This window comes from Protomyctophum bolini (genome assembly GCF_963924005.1).
Source record: "Protomyctophum bolini genome assembly, chromosome: 19".
NCBI lineage: Eukaryota > Metazoa > Chordata > Actinopteri > Myctophiformes > Myctophidae > Protomyctophum > Protomyctophum bolini.
The window spans coordinates 15,586,565-15,604,175 of NC_137880.1; the positions used below are offsets into that span (position 1 = coordinate 15,586,565).

Here is a 17,611-nt window from a genome sequence, read left to right on the forward strand (position 1 = left end):
ATTTATTGAACATCTTGAAACATGTAAGAGTAATATATAACATTTCTAACAACCGTTATCTTCTCTCATTGGTTTACCTGGCATACATTCTTTTCAGATGGGGGTCCACATTCCACAAGGTAAATACATACCAATGTGAGGTTCCTTGTCAATGTCAATGCCTTACACAGCATATCTTTCCAAACGTCCACCCCCTCCACCCCCCTCCCCCTCCACCACCCTACTCCCAGCTGCTTCCATTGTGGCCCCATTAATAATGCAACAGATAATCCTCATCTTGGACACGTTTCTGTGGTGGCAGCCCCTCGCTCTGCCAATCACCGATCTAATTAGAAGGAGAGCTCCTCTTTTCCTCTGGCTCTGGTGGCACTGCAGAAATACCTCCAGACCCCCCCCCCCCCCCCCCATACCAACATCTCACCACCCCAGTGCAGTCCCTCTGTCCCTCCTGGCAGTTCCAGGCCTCCGTTGAGCTTCAGTGCATCACGTGTCACCAGTGGTGGGAAATGTACTCTGGTGTTAAGACTTAAGTAAAAGTAGAAATATTGTATTCAGACTTTTTTTTTTTACGTACAAAAGCATTTGAGTTGTCAAAACATATATATATGTTTTAATTGCAGATTAATTGAACTTTTGTAAGTATAAAAAAGGCCTTAAAGGGGAATACCACTTTACCAAAAATACCAATTTTAAACATTTTACTGTCATTAATATACCTTAGAACTGTGTGGAAATAATAAAAAAGTCATTAACATTGTAATTGTCATTGTCATTAACATTGTGAATCACATCTTGATGATGTCATCAAGATGTGATTCACAATGTTAATGATTTTTTTCATACCTCCAGTTCTAGGAATGGGGGGACTTTTTTTTATTATTTCCATTATAACAGCTCAAAGGTATATTAATGAGTAAAGTATAAGTCCTTCGAAGTTGTACTTAAAGGGATATTTCACTTTAAAATAAAATAAGAAATTATAAACATATATCAAAAAGAAAGAAAAAAGTAATCACGGCCCGCATTAGAAGGACATTCTAATGCGTGAGGGGGCGGTGAGTTTTCAATTACTTTTTTATTTATTTTTTAAAGTATTTTTTTAATGTTTATTTCATTTGAAAGTGAACTATCCCTGTAAATAGTACTACAGTACAGTTGAGTATAAATATACATTATACAGAGTTGCTTTCCACCTCTGATCACGTGTCACGGGCGTCACTGGCTTTCTGAGATTGCCCACCTTGGCCGCATTGAGGGTGTCTGGTGGCTTGAACATTGAAATTCAGGAGGATGGATTTCTCATCGATTTAGCTGGGTGGAAGTTCAGACGAGGAGACGTGTGTGCGTGCACGTAGAATGGCGCTCGGTTCAGTAGATCACCAGCAGGATAAGCAGCCCATTGTTAAGGCAAGAGTACAAGGTTCAGCGGCGCTAGAATAATCACGTCTAGAGAGTGAAGTGCAGGTACAAGGAACAGGGCACGAGAGGTCTCGGGTCAATAAAGGACTTTAAGCAAGGAGAAGGTTAAAAATAGTGAGGCGTGTGCGTGTTTTCATGTGATGAATGCACATTTTTGCATACTGTAAACTACCTGTGACTGTATAATTTATACTTTAGCTTAAAAGACCACCTCTGTCGATGGTGGATGGTGACTTGTTTCCGTAAGCATAGGACCACCCTGTCATCCAAACATATTTGAGTCTAACCACTTTCAACCCTAAAAATGGCAAACAATGCTGATCTACAAGCTCACAACGTGGCGGAATGCGAGGCGCTCCAAACTTGGTAGGCTATTATTTACGAGTATGTATAATATGGGGTTTAAATGGGGACCACTTAAACCCTATAGATAGATATACTTAGTTTTGTCCCTCTGCGCTGAAAATATAGGCAGCCAAAAATAGCCAGTCTACAAAGTTCACAATGTGACGCAGTGCAACGGTTTGTGAGCTTGTACATCTGCTTTTTTCTCTGAATGTGTGCCCCACGATAGGAACGCTATAGGGTTCATGTGGTTAAACAAAGTGTACGGGTCAGGATCAATACTAAAAATCTAGTAATTAGATTGACTAGATTCATTCAAATATTTTTGGGAAAATAAACACACACACACACACACACTCTCAATATATAAGAATTAGCTGGAGGCAAACTAGACCTAAGGCCGAGGCTATAAACTCATATAGTGTTACAGCTCTGCCTTAGACATTTGAAACAGAGAGCCGCGTCTATAGATAACCAAGTGTTTCTATCACATCACATGTGCAGTCTGCTACCATATAAGCCGGCAATATGACTCACTGCTCCGCACTGACCTACTATGTGGGAAGTCATGATTCATGCTAGCTGCATTTAAGCAGGCAGGACCCAAAAATACTCTGGCATGCTGTCACACACAGACGACCACTGAAACGCATACACAACACAAGCGGAAGCACACACACTCATACACACACACACACACACACACACACACACATGCGCACACACACGCACGCACCATGCACACACGCACGCACACACACACACACACACACACACACACACACACACACACACACACACACACACCTCACTTGCTCTGTCATTCTCAGCCACCCACAGATGCTGATATGCTCAAATGCTCTCTGTAACTAAACATACTGTGAGAGACGTTGACAAAGTTGCCACAGCGCTGTTTGGAGTTACAAGGATGACTAGTTCTGCCTGTATGAGGTAATAATCTCTTGGCATCTTCTAAGGCTTCTTGCAAACTTTTAAGGGTTTTCTTGGTCTAGAATTTAAGTTAAGTAGTTTGTTAAGCTTGCGGTATTGTACACGATGAGCATTGCACACAGAATTATGCAATAGGGTTCTGTCAGTCAAGCGTTCTAATTTCTGACTGGTCATTGATTCCACCCGTGCGTGCGGAATGATAATACCCATAAAGCATGACTTGACTTGTCAACCGCTGCAGCAACCAGGCAGCCTAGGAGGACATATTTAGTGTCCATCTCCCTTGTTCTTGTTTTTAAACCGTATATCCTGTTGTGTTGTACATGCTACCCACAATCACCGTAAACAATACTGTTTTTGTGTGGTGTTTTACACTGAACTTCACATATACTGCTTACTGTATATATGCGATCTGTTAACCGTTTAGAGTTACGTAGTAAATCATTTGAACGTGTTAGATCAGCTTGGTGGCAGTTTTTTGCTTATAGGACTCAAGAGTGTTTGGTTTCTGACGTTTTGAGTTACGTTTTGAGTTACTCAACTCAGTTTAATTTTACAGATTTTTTCCAAATAATACTTGCAGGAATTAGTCAGGCAGTCCGTGGACCTTAAACAGTTTACAGAGTTTCCTTAACCTGCAACGTACGCATGACATATGAAGACATCAAAGACCGCCATGAACATTGCTGTACAGGTAGCAAGTCTTGCTGATTACGAGTGCCTTAGAATATAATCCGGACGTCTTTGATGGGCTTCCATTGCATCGTGCTCTGCACTAATTGTTTCTCTTAAAAGGCAAATCCCCCAAGTGGTTTTTTCTATTGATTCACGTGGTTGAGGTTACGGCCTGGATAGTATACCGCTCACTAAAAGAGACATCCTAGGTCTGCTGTTAATTAGAGGCTCCTACCTTTAGACTGAGGTGAAAATCTCAGCTGTGCCGGCAGGAGTCCGAGATGTCATAGGCCCATTCACAGTGGCGGGAGAACTATACTGTATAGTTAGTCGAGTAGAAATATACGAAGTGTCACAAAACGGAAATACTCAAGTAAAGCATGTGCACAGTGAAATGACACAGTACTTAAAGTGAATGTACTTAGTAGTTACTTTGCACCACTGCCCATTCATCACTGTCTAGCCAGGAAGAGCACCAGGGGCCTGGTTCCTCAGGCTCAACGGGGGCCCCCAGGGGACTCATCACAACAACCCAAGTGGCCGTATACCCAAAACACCTGCTTGCCATTGCTTTGCATATATCCCAGGGTCACTAGGGACATATGGATCCCATCCAGCCAGGGGACTGTAAAACAGTCCATTCCAAAGCCTCTGCTGCTCACACACATTTTAATTATGAAGGTGACACATTCCTGGAGCCTGGTGGAATTCCCGCTCATGAATATTTCAGGTTCAGGTTTGAGCCCTTTTTGTCGGTGCCAGGCATATAGAATTGATGATGTGCTGTTTTTCCGCCGGCCAGGGCCGGCGGCGCGATCGAAGCGAAAAGGGAGACGGTATTGATTTTCCACGCTCGGTGGAAGGTGGCTCGCTCCATTTGCAGATGGACTTGGGAGGTTTTAATGACTCCGAAGCCGTATAGCCTCATTTGACTTCCATGCCGGGTCTTACCTTGAACATACCCGTGCCTCGCCCAACCTGCATACATGCCTCGCCCCCACCACGCCACCCCACCCCAGCCACGCCACCCAACCCCATCCTCGCTCATCCATCTTAATCATTTACTCCGCCTGCTGCTCCTGCAAGCACTCAATATGACCTGGCGGAAGGAAGCCAGGGCTTTCGCCTGGCTGCCTCCCACTGCTCTCTTATGCCCTTACGGCACAATCATTTGTTGAAATGCCTTTGGTGCTCCGTGATCTTAATGTAGTGAAGTGGAATACAGAATGAGTTTGTTTTATTTGAATAATTGTAATATAATGCATACCTTTGCATAGTTTGTGTACCGTAACCACATAACCACCTATTTTATACTTAGAGTAGGCTGTTTAAAGATAGCCGATCTAAGCTCGCTGTGAGCTCGTACATCTGCTACTTTGTAAAGATGTGGGGACAGATTTGGAAATAATTGGAACACGTTCTCCTACAGTATATACAGTGTAATGACATGCACAAAATGTGGACACCAGGCAGATAGTAATTTTAAAATAATTCCACATGAAACATTATTATTATATATTGGCTGTACTAGCTGAAGTTATCTAGCAGCGTTTGCTCATTTTGCACAGGGCAGCATTGTGTCTCAGCTGCCGGAGTTCTGCATACATTATCTCCCAATCAATATTAGCAACCCGCTGACCTCCTGAAAAGCCCTGAAGACTGTCTACCGTTATCGGCACCGGACACCATGTGCCTTTCATGTCACTGAGTTATCTGCGGTCATCTGTTGGAAAGACCCTGTGCACACTGCATGGATAAAAGAAAATGCTAAAACCCAATAATGAAGCAAGCGGGGGGAGAGTAGCCAAAGCTGTCCTCAAGTAAAACTTACGCCAAAATAACAACGACTCAAGTACTGTACATGCAAAATGTGTCATCCAATTAATTACTTAAGTGAGATTAAGAAAGTATCTAGTGAAAAGACTATAAGCTATACTGCATTATGTTATACGATCTGATTGTTTAAAATATACTTAGAACATCAGTAAAAATGTAAAATCATAAATGATTGTCCAATAGAAGAAGATTTTTTTTTTGTTGAAAAGAATGTGTAACACAATATAGCGTTTTTCAAATGCATCTGACAAACCAGCTTTACATTTACTGAGGATGAATGTCTTTTGCTTTAGTCTTTACCCTCTACTCGAGTTGTTACTTGGTTGTCATGGATACATACGTCAGTAGGCTGGTAAAAATATCCCTGCTGGGCATTTTATGGCATATGCCCATACCGGCAATTAACATCGTTCTGCATACAGTATATTCAGTATGTGTTAGGCCGTGACTGGTACTAGTCTACACACGGTTGCTGATAATCTGGTGATAATGTTTCCATTCTGCATTCTGTTTTTGAATTATTAGTTTTAATTCTGTATCATTATATGCATGGAGTAGTAGGATTAGAAAGACAAAGGAAGAGAGAGTGCATGGCTAAGAAAGAATAGCAGTGCATGTAGTACGTATGTAGATGCGCACATTTACACTTTACACTAAAGTGTACCGTTTATCAGTGGTTCTCAAAGCGGAATCCAGGGACCTTCAGGGTTCCAAATGGACCCTTCTGGGTTTGTAACTCTGTGAGTGTATACATTGAATCTCACAGCTATATTTGGTTATATATTTGATTTTGTACACTGAGTTACGGGGGTTAACAAGAGAGAGAGAAACTTCATCCAAAGGTTTGACAACCGCTGGTATATTATTATTGCAGTATGTGCACGGAAGCAGTGTTAATTTTGTTGACTAAGACTAAATGACTAAAAGACTAAGATTTAAATATTTAGTCGACTAAGACTAAATAATTTCTAAAATAGGCTAAAATAGGACTGAAACTATAAACGGTGTGTCATTCAAAAGACTTGGGGCTTATCTCTTGTGCCACCTCTTATCCATAAACGTATTTGCCATTTTGCTAAACGTTTCCACATAGTTCAAATAGCCGATCTACAAGCTCACAACGTGTCGATGTAGATCGGCTGGTAAAATGGCAAATAAGTGTAGGGATAATGGGTGGCACAAGTCACAAGATAAGGCCCTAAGACTAATAGTAAACCAGGAGGGTCCCGTCCTATTCCCATGTTCCCTGACACTATATACAGTATACAGACAGAGTCAAGCCACGTTTAATCAGCTCCTGAGACCCCCATGTACTCTAACTCCCCTGTGCTTATCATATACACGTAATATCATGAAGCGTTGATATGGCTGTATGCAGTGGACCTGAGTACCACTGTGTGTCACGGGAATTATCATCCTCAACGACTTGATTAATATTGAGGAAGGTCCCCGGTGTTCCATCAAATGTATGACCTATATTTAGATGACTCGTCTCTCTCTCTCTCGCGCTCTCTCTCTCTCTCTCTCTCTCTCTTCTGTGCACACTGAATCAAAACAAACCTGTAAACCTCCGGATTCCACTGGGGGAGAGCCCTCGTGACAGGAGCTTGACTTCATCACCTATTGCGTATTATTGATGTTCGGCGTCTCTCTCTCTCTCTCTCTCTCGCACAGCTCCAAGGTCATCCGCTGCCGTGGCCTAATTTGATCATTCCAATTAAAAGCGTGTTCAACCTTGGAGTAATTACAGTCATCTGGCTGGAATCCTCCACCCCCTTAATTGCACACAGTGTTCATGTTTGTCTGCCATTGACTGTACCGACCGAACGGATAATGTTGTTAGACTGCGGCCTAACCTTATTTACTCCAGGCAGTTACAGAATATGTGTGTCTAGACTTTTCTTTATTATTATTATTTCTTTAACATGATGCTCCGCTTGGGCCGTGTGGTAATATAGGGAAGTATAGGGGTGTAAAAGTTAATCCAACTAATCTATTTAAAATATATATAGTTGTATAGGGAATGAGTGTGCACTAGAATTCATAACTTTTTGTATCATTGATTCATTGTCTACAGTATTGCAATAATAATATGTGGTTCTCACACATGTACAAAGGTATAGGCCCTATACACATATATAGGCCTCTGCACTCACAGTGCTACAGCGTTTGGAAACCACTGGTATAAACCATTCTGTCAATTCTGATCCCCATTCCACTTATCTAATCAAAATATTTTTTCTTTTGTGAATTTGTCTAAATTGTTCTCCCATTGCAAAATTCTGTACAGCCCAGGGTTGTTAATTGACACGGTACGACAAGCAAATGAAGCAAGCGTCGACTAAATATTCCCAGAGCGGCTCGGTCTGAGTGACGGCTAAGTACAGTCGTGTGTGTGTGTGTGTGTGTGTGTGTGTGTGTGTGTGTGTGTGTGTGTGTGTGTGTGTGTGTGTGTGTGTGTGTGTGTGTGTGTGTGTGCCGTGCGTGTGTGCGTGCGTGCATGCGTGCGTGTCACACAGCATTGTCAGCATTTAACATCACCTCTCTCTACTCTCATTTACCATGCACTTAAATATTCATTGTCGCTTACGGCAACAAATATCAGCCTGCGCTGTAAGGGTGCAGAGTAGGCGAGAGGTGCACAGAAACATTTACATAAGAGATGTGACTCTGAACTCATCCAATCCGGGTCACAATCCGTCCACTTGAAACACGTTGCTCAACGGCCGTCCTGTTGTTTGTTTCCTTTTTATTTATCTTCCCCGATAAGGACACCCAACTTGGGGTGTATTTAGCCGTGGACCCCCATCAGAGTTTGTGCCAGTTAGGGACACCATAAGAGAAGATTTGTGTTCGAACCCGGGCTCTAGAGTTAGTGTGTCGAAGTGTCCTTGAGCAAGACTCTGTCGATGTGCAGGCTGGTGTCTTGCATGTTTTCCTCCGCCTCTGTGGGTGAATGGGTGAATTATGTAATGCACAATTTATGTATAGCGTGTTGGATAAAAGCGCTATATAAATGCACATTTACCATTCCTCCCTCCCCCACTCCATCCATCCATCTTTGATTCATCCACAGATGTCGTTGTGCTTAATTTAAGTTAATTTCACACTCAGACTCAGGATTTTACTTTGTATTGCTACAGTCACTGTCCCTTTGCACATCCCTCTGGAGAGAGAGAGAGAGAGAGAGAGAGATGGGACACACATCACAGAGCCTGGCTGTGATGATGCTGTCATTCACCCCCTCGCTCTCTCTGAGCACCAGGGCGAGTCACGTACTGCGGTCACGTCACCAGGGACTCCAATGAGCTGCTCCTCTGTCCTTTTCGACAACACACATCCGCAAGGAAACGTTGCTGCTCTGTGTGTGTGTGTGTGTGTGTGTGTGTGTGTGTGTGTGTGTGTGTGTGTGTGTGTGTGTGTGTGTGTGTGTGTGTGTGTGTGTGTGTGTGTGTGTGTGTGTGTGTGTGTGTGTGTGTGTGTGTGTGTGTGTGTGTGTGGACGTGCCCGTGCATGGGTGTGTTTTTGTGTGTGTGAAACATCCTGTTGATGTAGGGTTTTCCTTGCAAAGCTGCTGGTTTACACCACAGTAATTTAGTTGACTGTCTCAATTCACACAGACGAGTCCAGCATCTTCCTCAAGGAACTTCAACCGTACAAGCATCAGGGCTGAAGGGCAGCTGTCCTCTATTTATTTTTTTATTTCAGGGACTCCCTCCAGTTTGTTATGTATTAAGACCATGGACCCCCATACATCTGAGAGTATGCAAATGGAACCAAATCCATTTGTACACGCTCAGTGTTAGAGACCGGAAAGGAAAGGGTACATATGGCTCTCCTATATTAATTTAACTGGGGATCCCCAAAAACCTCCGTCCCCGGCCGGACCTAGCTCTGGTCCATATAGGTTGTCTGAGTGAGCAACAAGTTTGACCTTCTGGCAGGTGGCATGGGCTTCTGTAGTTGTACTGTATGTTTGTTAGTACATAATCACTGGCATGTGCCTGAGGAGAAACAACCCAGTACAGTCAGCAGCAGCACATACAGTAGAGTCAGTGCACTGACACAGCAGTGGAGGAAAGTAACATTACATTACATTACACAAAATTACATTTCACCCATCCATACACCGACGGCAAAGGAAACCAGCACCAACCTGCTCATTGGGAGCAATTAGGAGTGCAGTGTCTTGCTCAAGGGCACTTCGACACTAACTCTGGGGGAGCCTGCAGGATCGAACTAGGAAACAAGTACACTTACTCAAGTAGCCTAATGTACTTAAAGGTACAGCTTTGAGGTACTTTTTCTTTACTTAGTATTTCCCTTTATTTATTTATTTATTGTGGTATTGCTACTTTTACTTAAGTAAGAAATCAGAGTACTTCTTCCACCGCTGGCGAACAGGATGAAAACAAAGACGATGCATATTTGATGTGGTTCTACCTGCAGCTGTGCTGCTGTCATCATGGTCTACTAAGCCAGGCGCTGTAGCGTAGCTTCATCAGCATAATATAACCAAAGAGAAGTCAGGATCTCCTCCTTACCTTACCCACTGAAACCCAATATACTGCTTTGACTGGGCTTCCCCCAAGAATCGTTTTTTCCCCCTCTACACCAAATGCATTCGCCAAAAATTGCCATTGTATATAAGCTCACGATGTGTTGAATTGTGATGCTTTTAGAAGGGGTATTGCCTGTCTATTTGCTCAAATGTTCGCCTATGGTCTTTGTGGTTAAGTGATTTCAATGTATTTTCTATCTAAGCTGAAGAGGGAGAGACCCCTGTTTTGTTTGTTTTTTACAAAAACATATCACTTACACCGCATTTAACAACAGCTGTTGACCCCAGGCAGCGATGAAGCTGTGTGTAGTGGCCGATGCTACAGTAGGTGACTGTTTGGGCATTACTAGCAGCTGCTGGGTGTGACTGTGTGTAACTGTGAGTGTGAAGCTCTATATGAGCATCGCAGCTCCGTCCCCCTCCCCCCAGACACGCATTAAAAATAGAGCAGTTGTACTGTATGAGTGGTACATGTAGGTATGCATTGACCTTACGGGTCACTAGACAGGCTGCAAAATCCACTCTGGGAGGAGGGATCTCAGAGCTACTGTACATTAATCGAGTTAGATTATAACCACTTTAACCATATTTTATACTTTGGCTATATACAAAGCTGTGGACATGGGTGTCAAAAACTAGCAGCAAACCGTGCTAATACACTGTAAGCAATGCATCTAGTTCGTCCAATGTGACCATGATGTCCATGAAAAATAAATGAATATAACATAACGTAAAAAATAGCAGATATACAGGCTCATAGTGCTTCACTTTGTACTGCGCTATGAGCTTGTAGATCTGCTATTTTTGAGTGTAAATCTTTCCCATGAAAGCACGGTCAGGACGAATTAGTGACGTCTCTATTGGGACCAAATCAAGTCAAACCAAGACTAGTCAGATCTGGCCCAGAATATCACCTGATTTCAACCAACATAAATTCTGCCTACATGGCCTATAGTTCTGAACGTCACCATAACGTCATCATGACGTCATTTGGCTTGCTGGGTTGAATACATTTTCAAAGCAAACATTTTGACCTGAAATCTTTGCTTCTGGGAGTCCCTGAAACAAAATATTTTGAGGTGGCGGTTGGCGGCCAAATTACATTTGTTTAAGATTTAGAAGATATTTGTAGAATCGACCTCTCAGGTCTCGAGTTAAACAAAGAGGAATGAATTGGCATAATGAAAAAGGGGTACGAATTATTTGCTACCGAAAAAGAAAACTAAAAAAATCAAATGAGGAAAGCAAACATGAAACCATTTCCTCTCACTCAGGCCATTCCTCCACCTTTTGTTGCCCACTCGGACACATAAGCTCCTTGTGGCTTTCACATAGGCATAACTGTTACAGTACGTCAGGGCATTGCAGGGGAAACATTCGTTTTCATCAGCGTTGCTCCAGCCGGCAGGGCTCTTTCCAGGAGAGCATGTGATTCTCAAACATTTACATTTCAAAGACTCCCAGTTTGGTAAGCATTTCGGCCACGGACCCACATCATTTCAGTCAGGACCTGTACGGGTCCATTTGGTTCCCAATCCTAACTATGAACCATTTAGCTGGGGACCCCCTGGAACCCTTTTAGAACCGCTGCGGTAAGCAGCATGAAGTCAGCTCTGTTGGCGGTTGGAGTGAAGCTCATTTTGATCTATGGAATGCGATACCGCTATACCCAGTCATGGAACCCTTTGATTGATATTAGAACACCGGAAAAAGGAGACAAAATAAAAAGAAAAAGGGGGGAAAAACAAGCCGACCTGCGGTAGCCAATGAAAAAACAGTTTTGCGTCCTTCAGCAGTTCTCATCAGAATGTAACCATAGCCTGCTATTTTGTGGTCTGCGTGTGTTTGTCTGTGTTTGTGTTTGTGGATGCGCGTGTCTGTTTGGGAGGGTGTCTCTGTGTCACTGTGTGTGTGTGTGTGTGTGTGTGTGTGTGTGTGTGTGTGTGTGTGTGTGTGTGTGTGTGTGTGTGTGTGTGTGTGTGTGTGTGTGTGTGTGCAATTGTGTTTATGTCTGTATGTGTGCCTGTCTGCATGTGTATTCACTTGTCTGTGTGTATGTGTGCCCGCACATGTGTGTCTAGTTATGTGTGTGTGTGTGTGTACGTGCTTTCTTGCGGCTTCTGTTAGTGTCATCCTTGCATTTTCCCCTCTCAAAACTGCAACGTGCCGTCCGAAAAGTCCAAGCAAGCGGCACATTCCGAGGGGGCAGAAATAGCATGTTTGGATTGCCGTGAACCTTGCAACCGCATCTGGAAACATTATTCTTGGAAGACAGGTCATTATCCCGGGAAGCCGACAGAGAAATGCTCGATGGAAATAAGCGAGCTATACAACAATTGCAGCCGAATCCACTCAGACAACCACTGCTGGAGCTGTCTGGACAGAAGCTTCTGGTTCTGTCTGCCCCCGAACCACACTCTGTAGGACCGGAAACACAGCTTATGGGTCCGCACTCTGCAGTACGCTGACCAGACGTCCTGGTTTGGTCGGGCTTGTTCCGGCTTCAAGCGCCGGCTGTCACGAAGTGACGTGGTATGAGCTTGTAGATCTGCTATTTTTAAATTGCCACAGATTTTTAACACAAAAATGGTTTTCAATGTTCACCTTACCAATGTTTACATGACACGTTCCCCAACCTGATGAAAACAGCAGATCTAAAAGCTCACAGCGATATTTGTTTTATTTCGGATCTGCTGTATACAGTGTGAATGACTGCACAGTCACTAGCTCTTATATAATACGTGCTCACATACTGTAATACCAATACGAGAGAGAATGTGAATGTGTATGTTAGAGCCATCAGCCTAATGTCTAGCTGTGCCCACTTCCACATACATCATGCTTTACTACTTGTCTGAAGACTTAAACATCCGTAACCACATGAAGCCTGTAGTGTTCCCATTCTGGGCATCTCATAATAGACGAACATTCTGCAAAAAATATCTTATAGGTTGACTATTTTCAGCGAAGTGATTTTGTGTAGAGGTAAAAAAAATAAGGTATAGACCACAGCAAAGTATATAGGGTTGAAGTGGTTAAAAGCCCAGAGACCGGTGAAGGGTTGTTAACAATCCTGGACATGGGGTATTGCAAGTATAGACTTCAGATTTTATCCGCTCCGCTTCGCGCCAGGTTTCTTTCTTGGAAATTATTTTTGGCGAGCGATGAAGTATAAATTAGCATTTACACACTGAGGAAATGGAAATACTAAACTCCTCCAGCCAAACTTTGGCTGTTGAAGGAAAGTCGGGCATAGCTCTTCACTTGCCTGATCCCAACGCTGATCACAGCGAGAATGGTGAGAAGTGGGTAGCTCGCCGAGCAGAAGCCTTTTAAAGTCTATAGGGCATAATGCAGGCACATCTGAAATCTAATCTTTTAGTACTGACTTTTTAGTATCAGATCAGAGTTGTGTATTCAGACCATGCAATCTATGCTCGTAGATCTGCTTGTTTTTGGGGAGCGACACAGTCATATAAGATGTAGTATAATTCAGGCTTCAGTGTGCAAAATAACTAAGACAAATCTTTGGAAATTCCATTTAAAACGCATTTTAAACACATTTTAATGTGGTTCAAATCTGACGCGCAAAATTCTGCATTTGTGCACGTGCGTTTGTGTGTGTTTGGGCTGTTCAGACTTGGTTAGAAATCTATCTGATTGCTGCAGTTGGCCCCAGTCTTGAATCAGACCTGAGGCTCTCTCTCTCTGTCTCTCTCTCTCTCTCTCTCTCTCTCTCTCTCTCTCTCTCTCTCTCTCTCTCTCTCTCTCTCTCTCTCTCTCTCCTGTCTTTCTGCACACTGTGAAATAAATACATAGAATTAAAAAAAACGTCTTTTGGGAAATGGTGAGACTTTCCATTAGCTGGAGGACTTGGTCTCCATTTCCAGCCTTGGAGTATAGACGTATCCCCTCCCGTCTGTGCGTGTGTGTGTGCGTGCGTGCGTGTGTGCGTGCGTGCGTGTGGCTATAGGATAGGATCCATTGGCTCCTGACTGTTTCCGGATGGGAAACCGATCCCCAAAAGTGGCAGTGAGTCAGAAGTGGCTGAATGCATAGTACAATCACAAGGGCTCATGTGATTACCGTACTGTACTGTATGTACACTAGACCACTGTTTTAAACCTAGGGACTATTGGCTGTGTCTGTCCAATACCTTATTTTTCCACCAAATTACTTAATTTGCTCTTACACACAATTCCGTGCATTCACACGGAGCTGCCCAATACAACCACAGGATTCTACTACTGGCCTTTCAGTAGCCTCACTGGACCGGCTACTACACTACTAGTAATGACCTTCCTCAAGGGCACTCCACCAGCTCAGTGGCCTTGTGGTTAGAGTGTCAGACTGCACTCTCAGATTGGGAGTTTCAATCCCCGGCCAAGTCATACCAAGGACTATAAAAATGGGACCCGATGCCTCCCCGCTTGGCACTCAAGGGTGGGATGAGTCTCTGTGACATACTACGCCACTGTCCAGGAGGTGTACTTTATCATGTTGTTTCTGTTTTGTAAAGCAACTTATTTATATGTATGTATTATTATTATCCCACTACCAGAATCAGAGAGGCAACGTCGCAGTGTGCGTCAGCTCATCACGGGCTCTTCTGCTATTTTTACTAGTTTGGGTCCCGGGCAAAACGTTTAATCTCTCTATCGGATCTCGACCTGAAAAGTTTGAGGAACCACTGGTTTAAGTGCTTAACAAAAGGGGGAGGGATTGGGTCTTGCTCACACGTTGCACCAGGATTAAGCCCTGCATGCAACCTCTATATACAGTGGGGTTCTCTTCGTTCACAAAGTGCTGCTGCTTCTTCTGTATTATTATTCATGAATTCTTCCCTCAGGTTAGCCTGCTCAAACAATGATGCAGGTGAAGTGTGACGAGGAGTATAAAGTAGTCCAAAGATGTCCACTAACAGTCTAGTCAGCAGCACAGACCTGTAGTACAGAGGTACAGTTGTTTGAGACTTTGGGTGCAGTAAAGTGCTGTGTGTGCAGAGTCTCTATAGTGAGAGTTCTCTGCGCCTGTCATATAGGGCTGGGAAATTAACCCAAAACATATCAAAACCCATATTTAGAATCCATAACTGACTTCTTGCTCATGTACAGTATAGGTGTTGTTATTTGTCATGTCATGATGACTGTGTTATGAATGTTATAAATTGAATACCCAGGACCTGAATGGAAACAACACTGCAAGGTGCTCTCCTTTTAGATTAAAGTGCTTGACTGTAGGCTACTGTTGTATTATACAACAGCTACTGTGCCGTTTACATTTCTGTCTAATAATGTATTAAATCAATCAATCCGCCAATTGAATAATGGAGAAGCAGTATTTTTAATTTATTATTACTTTTGTATTATTCTTTTTTTAATTGATTTTCAATCAACTAAAGTACTCACTTACATGTTCAAAAACAGTGAAAATAGCCAATCTATACAATCCCACAGTGGCTGCATCACGTTGTGGTCTTGTAGTGCTATTTTCATATTAACCCATTTTGGGCGGGAACCCCTTTTGGTGTTAGCATTATGTTATGATTTAGCTATTGAAAAATAGGTCTGCTATTTTTGAAAAATCGATGAACGACTGACATAGAAACATAGCTTTTTCAGAAAACTGTCAGGATGTAGAAGACATTCATAAAAATGGTTTATTCATATTAATAATCGTGCATTACTCATAACCGAGGCAAAGGTTTGTCAATAAGCGTGATATTGATCGCCCAGCCCTAACCTGTGCCATAGTATACAGTGGCGGTTGTTTGAGTGCATTTAGTGCTGTGTGTGCAGAGTGTTTCTAGTGAGAGCTCTCTGGGGGAAGATTGCCCGCCGTCTGTCATCACAGGCCCAGCCCGACGGAAAGTTTGGCAGGGGAGAAAGAGCCATGGCACGTGTGGCCTGTTATTTTCCCCCGACCGGGGCTTCTTGGAGTATGTGTTTTGATAGAACTGTGGAGTTCTACTATACAACAGCACCACTGACTTACTGAGAACAACCCTGGGGAATGGGAAAACACAAGTGTTTATTGTTGTGTTGATTTGTAAATGTGTTTTAAAAATTCTGCATACTCGTAGACAAAAAGTTGCAGCGGTGTTCTGTTTTTCTCACAGATACAGTACGCTTCTTTCAATTATCCTTTCAGTGTTCACAAGTGTTCATTGTTGTGATGATTTGTACATTCATTTTAAATTCTGCATACTCGTAGACAAAAGTTGCAGTGGTGGGTTTTTTTCCCACAGATACAAAACGCTTCTTTCAATTTTCCTATCACTTTTCATAAGTGTTTATAGTGGTGTTGATTTGTAAATCTTTGTTTAAATCCTGCCTACACGTAGGCAAAAGTAGCAATGCTGCTTTTCACAGATAGGTACTGTTCTATACAGCAAAGGATTCTGTCATCTAAGCAAAATGTTATGCAATATGCATAACATTTGTACTATTCACGTTTACTCAGTCATACGCACTTTGGAAAGACTGTTCTGTGCTTGTGTTACCGTGCACTCTGAATTAGCATACAGATGCATGCACTCTGTGCGTGCCATACATAACAACAGCATGTATGGCTGTTGTCCTTATCTTTACAATGAATACACATGTGGTCTGTATTCTCCTCTAGGGTGACAACAGGACCCGATCTAGTGCTTTTTTTGTTGCATTTCCTCAAGTGTGTTTGTAGTGCGTCACTGTTGTGTTTACACGTTTGCCAAAGCAGATGTGAATGAGTGAGAATGGAATGAACACTCTCACACCGCGTGTGTTTGTGTAATGTGAGGATCAGTGCCTGTTTGTACACATGCAGGTACAAATATAGATTTCCAATTTACAATCGAGCGAGGCCTTTAGCAGAGGCTCTTATGCAGGGCAGCGGGTGGAAAGAAATGTCAAACAACAACAAATCGTCACAGTAGAGTGTAAGTAGAACAACGTATCGCTTCAAAGAAACTAGGACACCAGGTAAACATCAAACCTAGCATTTGTCTAAACTGTGTGTGTGTACTGTACGTGCGTGCGTGCGTGCGTCTTAATAAATAATACAGTACATGGACAACATAACATCAGATTGTCGCTGTCTTGGAGAAACCTTGTATGACCAAAAACGGTCATCGTCTCTGTCGGGTGGAAACTGGAAACCTCATATGTCCAAAATGTTACTTTTCAGGATTCAAATGCAAAAGTATAGCAGATCTACAAGCTCAAAACGCATTGCTTGGTGCCGCGTTTCGAGCTTGCAGATCTGCCACTTTTGATGCTTTTGTGTGATGCTGTAGTAGTATGGCCAAGTTACAGATGAGAGGATTCTGCCCGATATTTACATGGGGTCCTTTCAGGGGAGAAATGGGGGAAATGAGCATGTGAAGTGCAGTGGAGTGGAGAGGAGACAGGCGGCCAGTCACTGCTGCATTGTTGAATCATGGGACTAGCTGGAATGGCTGGCTGGCCGGCCAGCCGTAGTGGGGAGGTGATGTCAGCCCTGCGGTATGCGCGCGCGCGTGTGTGTGTGTGTGTGTGTGTGTGTGTGTGTGTGTGTGTGCGTGTGCGTGTGCATGCTTGTATTAGGCCTACTTGCGAGGACCAAATGTTCTCACAAGTATAGTGGAACGAGAGCAATAGAGAAATCGTGAGGGAAATTATTCTGGTCCTCACAAGAGGAGGATTTGGGCTAAGAATTAGGAGAGAAATGAGAGCTTAGGTTGTGGGGATGGGATCGAATGCCAAAATCTTACCTCAGCTTCGTGCTGCGGTGTCATGCACCGAGAATAGCTTTATCTACAAGCTTGTGAGCTTTTGTTTTCAGCTTTAGGGGATTACGTTTAAA

General features: G+C 43.1%; 1 protein-coding gene across 1 annotated transcript in view; it reads left to right on the top strand.

The window, feature by feature from the left end:
* bach2b (BTB and CNC homology 1, basic leucine zipper transcription factor 2b) overlaps nt 1-17,611 on the top strand; it is a 128,892-nt gene that overhangs the window by 61,827 nt on the left and 49,454 nt on the right. The window lies entirely within an intron of this gene.